This window comes from Myodes glareolus, chromosome 22, assembly GCF_982192425.1.
Source record: "Myodes glareolus chromosome 22, mMyoGla1.1, whole genome shotgun sequence".
Classification (NCBI taxonomy): domain Eukaryota; kingdom Metazoa; phylum Chordata; class Mammalia; order Rodentia; family Cricetidae; genus Myodes; species Myodes glareolus.
In genome coordinates this window covers 56143906-56152926 of record NC_142047.1, presented here as the reverse complement: position 1 = coordinate 56152926, position 9021 = coordinate 56143906, and the positions used below count along the sequence as shown (strand labels likewise).

At 43.4% G+C, this 9021-nt stretch overlaps 1 pseudogene; it reads right to left on the bottom strand.

The window, feature by feature from the left end:
- Positions 1-5511: 5511 nt before the first annotated feature.
- On the bottom strand, positions 5512-6304 carry LOC148118617 (60 kDa heat shock protein, mitochondrial pseudogene; annotated as a pseudogene).
- Between the last annotated feature and the right edge of the window lie 2717 nt (positions 6305-9021).

The window sequence follows — 9021 nt, the reverse complement described above, 5'->3', positions numbered from 1 at the left end:
GATTCGAAACTTCAGCTCTCGGCGTATTCCTTAAGGCAGGCAAATCCCTTTCTTTCTGAACGTTCTTTCACCTTTGCTTCTTTTTCCCGATAATTCTCCCGCTGATTCATGGAGGGAGGATGGTACAGTGTGCAAAGGAGAATCAGCAGGAGTGGAAGTGGAAGCTAAGTTGGTCCACAGCCTCCAAGGGAAAGTCGAGCATCCCACCCCAGCCTCTGCCCTGGGTCTGCTGGTGATTTATGCTGGCTTTTTTTTTTTTTTTATATCTGCCGAATTCTGAGGAGCAACAACCTCCTCCATCATGGGCTGTCTGAGCCATTTCTCTCTCTTAGGTCATTCAGGGTTTGAATTAGAATCCTTCCAGGTCCTGCCTGCTCAGGCTCTGTGTTCTTCACGACCTTCTGGCTGCAGGGAAAGTTGGTGACGGAGAACGTGCATTCGATAGGTCACAACCTTTCTTTGAACTCTTTCTAAATGCCGCTATCTTGAACAGAGCTCTCCTGCGACAGGAACTGGTACGTGTGTGTGCACAAACACACGGGCGTGACTTTGAGCCTTGCTCTCAGCCCCACAAGCCTCCGAGATTACCATAGCCGTGGTTTGACTGTTTTTATGTTTAATTTTATTTTTTGATTATGTGTTTGTGTGTGAGGCCGGTGCACATGTCCTCATGAATGCAGTCCCTCAGCAGAGGATTCCTGATTACCTGGAGCTGGAGTTAGCAGCGATTCTGTGCCTCCTGTCATGAGTGCTAGGAACTGAACTCAGGTCCTCTAAAAAAAGTATTCATTATTTTGTGTGTGTGTGTGTGTGTGTGTGTGTGTGTTTGTGTGTGGTTTTTCAAGATAGGATTTCTCTGTGTAACAGCCCTAGCTGCCCTGGTGTCCTGGAACTAGTTTTTGTAGACCAGTCTGGCCTCAAACTCACAGAGATCCACTTGCCTCTGCCTCCCGAGTGCTGGAATTAAAGACGTGCGCCACCACTGCCCAGCATCTGTATGGATCTGAGCTAGGTCCTCTGCATACATATTACAGTGGTGTGTCTGGGTGATCTTGTAAGACTCCTAATGGAGAAGAGGGTGTCTCTTTTGCCTGTGGAGCCCTTTTCCTCCTACTGGGCTGCCTCATCCAGTCTTGATACAAGGGTTTGTGCCCAGTCTTACTGTAACTTGTTACGCTGTGTTCAGCTGATATCCCTGGGATATCTGATCTGTTTTTGAAGGGAGACAGATGAGGAGAGGCTCTGGGGGAAAGGGGAGGTGGGGGAGTACTGAAAGAAAAGGGAGGGGAGGCTGTGGTCAGGATGTATTGTATGAGAGACTAATAATAAAAAAAAAAACCTCAGCGTCCCATCTCAAGGTGCTGGGATTGAGCCCCATAACACACACATGCCTGGGAGCTTGTTGCTTCCTGTCCATTGGGATAAATGTTATATGGGCACCCTTATGCCATGCTTCCTTCACTCCGCAGTCTCTGGCCTCCATGGGGATTCACAAGGATCATAGCAGTGAAGGCATATGTGATACAGGTCATGTATATAAATGTGCATATGTGTTGTGTGTCCTGTGAAATGCATATGTGTGGTACTTATGTCTCCATGTCTATGTGTTGGCTATTTGCATATGTGTTGTGTGTCCTGTGAAATGCATATATGTGGTACTTATGTCTCCATGTCTATGTGTTGGCTATTTGCATATGTGTTGTGTGTCCTGTGAAATGCATATGTGTGGTACTTACGTCTCCATGTCTATGTGTTGGCTATTTGCATATGTGTTGTGTGTCCTGTGAAATGCATATGTGTGGTACTTATGTCTCCATGTCTATGTGTTGGCCATTTCTCTTGCTGCTGTGCTCAAACACTGAAGAGTCATAAGGAGGAAACTTCTTTGGGCTCATGATATGTGGGCACAGTCCATTATGACAGGGAGAGCGAGGTGGTGCGAGCCTGAAGCTGCTTGTTTATGTCTGGGGTGACCAAGAAGGAGAGAAAGGGGACGTCAGTGCCCAGACAGCTTTCCCGTTTGCCCCCTTCACCTCCTTCCAGCCTCAGACCCTCAGATGGTGCCGTTCCTGTTCTGATTGGATCTCCCCCATCAGTTGTCCTCTCTGGAGATGTCCTCACACACACAAAGCTGTGCTTCAAAATGCCATAAGCTGATAGTGATGACAAACCATCATCACACACAAAGTATATATAGCGTATATATGCATGTATTACATATGTGTAATGTTGTCTACACATAGGACATTTATTATGCTCACTATGGCTGTGTGTCTGAGTGTGTCTACGTATGTATCATATATACATAAATAAATTCTGCTCTCTTCAGTGTCAACCTAGTTAGGAATTATTTCAGCATCTGAATTCTGCTGCTGTTTCTCCAGAGACTTCTAGAATTCTGCTTTTTAAGTGGATTTTAGACTGTGCAACACATTAGTTTTCAGTATTGTCTGTGCTGATGATCTTTATTCATGGAAGCTGGCTTTGAGTTTGGAAAAAAGCCAGCAGCCATTCGGTGCAAACCCCAGGTAAAATGTGGTTGATTAAGCTGAAGTAAAATCAATTTAGGCTTTCTTCTGTTTCTTTCCTTTCCCCCAGATAGACCTTTCTGGGATAATTGTTAGGAGACAGAAGAAATCAATTGCCAGCGGCAGGCCTTTCGTTTGCATAGAATCTCTAGCTTTCATAAAAGGACTGTTTAATAGTGGAAGACACAGTCTACACGAACCATTCATCCTACCAAAGACACATCATATTTGATTCTTTGAGAATTACCAGAGGCTGTCATGAACAGGACAACCAAGACACTGTTTTCCAGCTGATAACTTAGCTTTGGTTTTCAGATCATAACCAAGATAATAAGATAAACTTTAAAACAGTTTACTGGAGAACAGTAATATTAGAGTTCTCCAGAGAAACAGAACTGAGTCACACACACACACACACACTCCCTCTCTCTGTCACACACACACACATACTCACATACAAACATACACAATCTCCCTCTCTTACACACACACACACACTCCCTCTCTCTGTCACACACACACACATACTCACATACAAACATACACAATCTCCCTCTCTTACACACATACACACACACACATACACACACACAAACTCTCCCTCTCTCACTTGCTCACACACTCTCTCTTACACCCACATACATATACACTCATACACACTCTCCCTCTCTCTCATGCACACACACTCTTTCTTACACACACACAATCACAATCTTCCTCTCTCATACACACACACCCACACAGTCACACTCTCCCTCTCTCTCACACACACACTCTCTTACACACACACACACACACACACACGATCTGTTTATGATACACTATGCTGTTTCAGATGTTGACAAGCCTGGAATCTGCAAATCCGATGCTCTATTTGGAGCTGAAGGCCAACAGGCCAGAGAATTGTCTGCAAGGCCATCTCTTTGTAAGCCGTGTTTACACCTTCCTCTGATTACACAACCCTCAAGCCTCACCCACATCTCAGTCTCGTCCAAAGCATCCCTCAAGTTGACAAATAAAATAGGTGTTGAGAGTACACTTCTTTTAAATTTGGGGTTCATATGCATCTCTTTTAGCCACACCTAACTTACAAATAAAGACAGTAGCACGGTCAAGCCTCCGCTCAGCTGGAAACATCTGTCTCGTTTAACCCTGGAAAGTCACTAACCCTTTCCTTCAGGAGAAGACCATCTCTGATGGATGCTCATTCTCCTCGGTCACCTGCAATTTACATAATTAGACAACGCTTAGATACAGTTGTATCTAAGCCCTTTCATCCCGTTGCTGAGATAAATACCCTGAGCAAAAGCAGCTTCGGGGAGGAAAGGGCTTGTTTGGTCCACACCGCCGAGCCACAGTCCATCATTGAAGTGGGGTCAGGGCAGGAACTCAAGTAAAAACCATGGAGGAATTCTGCTTGCTGGCTCGCTCAGGCTTAGCTAGGTTTCTTTTATAGGGCAGACCCACCTGCCTAGGGAATGATATTATCCTCAGTGGGCTGGGACATCCTGAGTCCATGAACAATGAAGGCACTCCATCCTAGACATGCCCACAGTCCGATGTGATCTAGGCACCTCTTCTAGGTGACTCCAGAATGACCACCAAAGGTACCTAGGACCAATACAGGAGGTCAATTGATCTCCTACATGACAAGGGATTCAGTCTAGCAGGCACAGAGGTCTTTGTGCTCACAGATATGCACTAGGAAAACCAGGAATTTTAAACACGCAGGGTTGGCTCTTCAAAGGGAGAGATATATAACCTATTTTCTTCCCAGAAGACTGGGAGCAAGGCTGGTTAATGACCTGGTAACATTTGTACTCTCTGTGTGGCCAAGACCACACCAGAGATTCTCCCTGAGACCTTTATAGTGAGCTTGGTTTTCTCGGTCAATCTATAGAACCTGTTTTTATGGAAGATGTTGCACTTACTTTACAAAGAATTTCGATATAGCCATGTCTTAGGCTTTATTGTGCATACAGAGTTGAATTAATTAACACCAGAAAAATCTTTCACAAAAATATGATGTGCTTAGAAATGCCTAAAATACACTCAAGCTCAGACTCCTGAAGTTTGAACCAACAGCGGCTACTGAGTCTTTTTGAACTGAACTTCCATCTGGCCTCTCCCAGATCAACACTCTGATGGCCATGGTGTTTGCAGAGATCACTGCAAATAAGACAGGGGGAAATCTCAAGATACTTGATATTCATATGTACTCAAATATTTGTAATAAAACAATGGGGAAATACCCATGGTGATTATAATCTTTCTTTCTGTGGCCAGGCTCAAGGCTAAAACTGGTAGTCACAATCATTTTCATCTTCTATGCACTAAAGTATTTCTTTGCCTTCAGCAGAACCTCAGCTGGTAGTGGACTCCACCTTGGCCTTAATTTCTCCAGAGTCTAGACTGTGATAGGCATGTCTGCGTTGGGTTATTGTAGGTTACCTGTGACCTCAATCACAGAAACTGTTAGCCCTGAGAACCTGAGAGGCTTTCCATACTCTGAAATATTCTTTAATAACCATCCAACTTACCTTTTGCCGTCAGGTTCAATCCTGACACACGTAGGGCCTCAATACCCTGCCCCCCTTTTTCATGTTGATTCAGAGAAATGAAGATTCCAAAGGAGATGGGAGGAATTCCATTTTTCAGTTCACTGCAATGGAAGCTTTTACCCTGGGAAACACAGCTCCCAGAGCCAATGGAGAACGCGACTACGGGCTCAGTAAGCGAATCCTTGGCTTGTGAGGCCTTAAGGAGAATGGTGAGTGTAGACATGTAAATTTCCTTTCCTGGATTCCTAGATCCATCCTGCTTGGCCAGGGGACAAATTATACCACACAATGGATACAGATTCATCGTTTATGCAATTGCTGGAGAGCCTTGTCCCAGTAGCCCATAGCTGGAAGTGGACTGCACCTTTTCTTCACCGGGTCGGGAGCATGTCCACATTGGAAAGGTCCACCAGGAAGGACATTCATCTGCTCAAATGGTTTTCAAGAGCAGGTTTAATGGACTGGACACTAGAAATTTTCTTTTCACCCAACAGAACATAAGCATCTTGGGACTCGCAACTTTGACCTTTTGATGTGTTAATTAAACATGGGGAAATAAATTCTCTATCAAATGTCATGCCTTCAGGATTTTCTAATTCACCATTCAGGAGTTTTCCGTCCTTCTCTGTGGTGACATCCTTTCTTCCAGCCCCTTTTCATCTCATCAGAAACAATGCTTCCAATGTCTCGGTCTCCATTTGCAGACATCGTCGCACCCTGAGCAGTTTCTTCGGGGATTGTCACAAGTTTTTTAAGTTCAGCAATTATAGCATCAACAGCCAGCCTCACACCTCGCTGGAGCTCCACTGCATTCACACCTTCACTCATCTTCTTAAAACCCTCCTTGGCAAGAGAACGTGCCAGAACGGTAGCAGTGGTGGTGCCATCCCCAGCCTCTTTTTCTGTGCTCTTGGCAACATCTGGAACAAATTTAGCTCTCACATTTTTGTATTTATCCTTTAAATCAATCGACTTTGCAACAGTGACCCCACCTGTCACCCCTTCGGGACTACCCCAACTCTGTTCAATCATCAGTTCTTCCCTTTATCCCCAATGTAACAGCTACAGCTTTGGCTAAAAGCTCTACACCTTGAAGCACAAACGCTCGAGCATCCCAACCAAATTTTGCATCTTTGGTGTGGGCCCAAATGAGATGTGGAGCCACTGCTGGGACACTGGTCTCATCTGGAGAAGGATTGGGGGTCGTTGAAGCATTTCTGGGGGAGTGCAGGGGATGAGCCAGACTGTTGAAGGCGGGTGAGGAACAGACTTTTCATCTTATTGGCAGGCCTCTTGCTCTACTCAGGTTTTACTTTTTGGAATGAGACCTACTCTCACCATGGGGCCCAATCTGTTTAATGCAGTCTCCCAACTAAAATGTCAAAAATACCTCATTAGAACACCAAAAAAAACCCAAGTAACTGGGCTTCCTGTGGCCCTGATAGATTTGACAGATTGATATATGACATTAAAATCCAAACTCTCTCTCTCTTTATATTTCCTCATGATCATCCATGTGAAAACACAGTCTTGACAAATGTCACTCTGAAGGCATCCAAGATTATTCGAGACTCCCATGATCCCCTAGTGCTGCTTTTGTTTTACAGGTGGCTATGGGTAGTTAGTTCTAAATACTACTCACCACAACTTAGAATCACCTGGAAAGAAAGCCTCAACTGAAGAATTTTTTAGATTAGGATGTTCTGTAAGCATGTCAGCGTGTGTGGTGTGTGGCTTAATTGTTAACTAATGCAGCCTACTATGGGCAGTAAAATTCTGTGGGCTCTGGTGTTGACTGAGGTTTCTGTCCTGCCCAGTCCTGCAGCCATTCGGCTCCAAAGAAACACGAAGGTTTACATTAATTATAAACTGGTTGGCCTATTAGCTCAGGCTTCTTATTAACTCTTATAACTTACATTAATTCATAATTCTTGTCTGTGTTTGTCACATGGCTTGGTACTTTTTGTCAGTGAGGCGTTCTCATTTTGCTTGGTCTGTGTCTGGCTTCCTCTATGTCTAGGTGATGACTGCAGACTGAGTTTTCCACTTTCTAGAATTCTCCTGTTCTCCTTGCCCTGCCTCTATTTCCTGCCTGGTTACCTCACCTTTACTTTCTGCCTTGCTACTGGCCAATCAGTGTTTTATTAAAATAATACAAGTGACAGGATAAAAGACCATTGTCCACAGCATCCCCCCCCTTTTTTTCAAAACAAGAACTCTGAATCTAATATTCTTTGTTTAGCTTTTTGTTCAGACCATTATCCATAACAACGTGTAACCAACACTCTAAACAAAGAAAAGCATCCATAATCCATTTTTTGGAGAATGTGGGCTTAATTTCCCAGGTTACTTCCTGCTGATTGGAGGTGCTGATAATCTTACAGTGAGCTAAAGAAAAGTTTGAATTATGGTCAAGTCCTGACTGGAATATTCTGTGAGGCTTGATTATCTCAGCCAGCAGTCTTGAGACTGTTCTGGATGCAGAACTCAGAGGAAACTCCAATAGAGGTCTTCTGAAATGTTGGATCATCTGGACCATCTGCTCCTATTGGAGATTTTTCAGGTAATCTTCCTTGATCAAACCTGAATTTCCTTAGCCCAGAATGAATCCATAGCCTCTCATTTCCTGTGGAAACAAAAGCAAAGTAACATACCTTTTGACTTAAATTTTGAAGTTAAGGTATTTGTTGGATTAATTTAGCAGTATTTATAATCAAATGTCTTTTAGCAGCTTTTTCTCCTTCCTCAGTGCTCAAACAATTTAAAGACAACACAATAACACACAGTATCCAGACTCTCTGTGTATTTTTCATCTTTACATGGCTTTATTTTAAACTCTATTTCTTTTATTTTTATTTATTTATTTTTTTAGTTTTGGCTTTTTGAGACAGGTTTTTTTCTGTTTATCTTTGACTGTCCTGGAACTCACGCTGTAGACCAAACTGTTCTTGAATTTACAGAGATCTGCCTGCCTGTGCCTTTCAAGTGTTGGGATTAAAGGTGTGTGCCCTCACACCCAACATCTCTCTTTCTTTTTTTATTTTAAGGACTTTATCTTTTTTTCTTTTCTCTCCCAAGCCTACATATATTTTTAAACACACTTTAAACCACTGAGAGGGTTTTTTTTTAAATCTGAATCTATCTTTACTGTATCTCTCTTTTTCTGATCACACGAGTCTTTAATTTGCTAAGCAATATGGCTAGGATTAAAGCCGTGACTTCAATGGCTGGATCCACCCCATTTCTTAGCTTTCTGAGAGTCTAGCCTCATGACTGAGGTATTGGCTGGAGCCATGTTTATTGTCACAGCTCTATGGAGTTTCAAGGTCCCTGCCGCCACCAAGAAGCATGCTATTGGCTACTTAAAAAACCCCATTTAAGTGTTTGGTGGTGGGGCCTCTTAAAAGAGCTGCAATGTTTTTGCTTTTAAAGTTGAGTTAGGAAGCCTCTCTTAAATGAGGTGCACTAGTCTCTAGCAAATAGAGCCCACCTGAGAAAATGCTACCAAGAAGCCATGCTTAACTCTGTTCTTTTTTGTCTAGAATTATTTCCCCAAACTCTCTCAGGTTTTAAGTGGATTTAGGGCCAAGAAAGCTAACTGAGTGAGCAAGCAGACAGCATGGGTGCTTTTATTTCTCTTTGATCTTAGTTTGGGCTGTGATGTGACTAGCTGCTTGAGCTCCTGCCTTGACCTCCCCATAATAATGGACTGAAACCTGGAATCATAAGCTAAAATAGACACTTCCTTGCCTTGTTTGCTTTTTCTTGTGGTATCTGTCAAAGCAGCAACAATGAAACCAAGAAAACTAAACAAGTGAGACTCAAGTCCTTCCACTTAGGGAGGGGAACTGAGTTTGGGGGACAAGTTTTGCATCCCTGTGACAGTGGCAGCTTCCTAATACAACACACTAAAACATTCCTCAAGCCGTCGA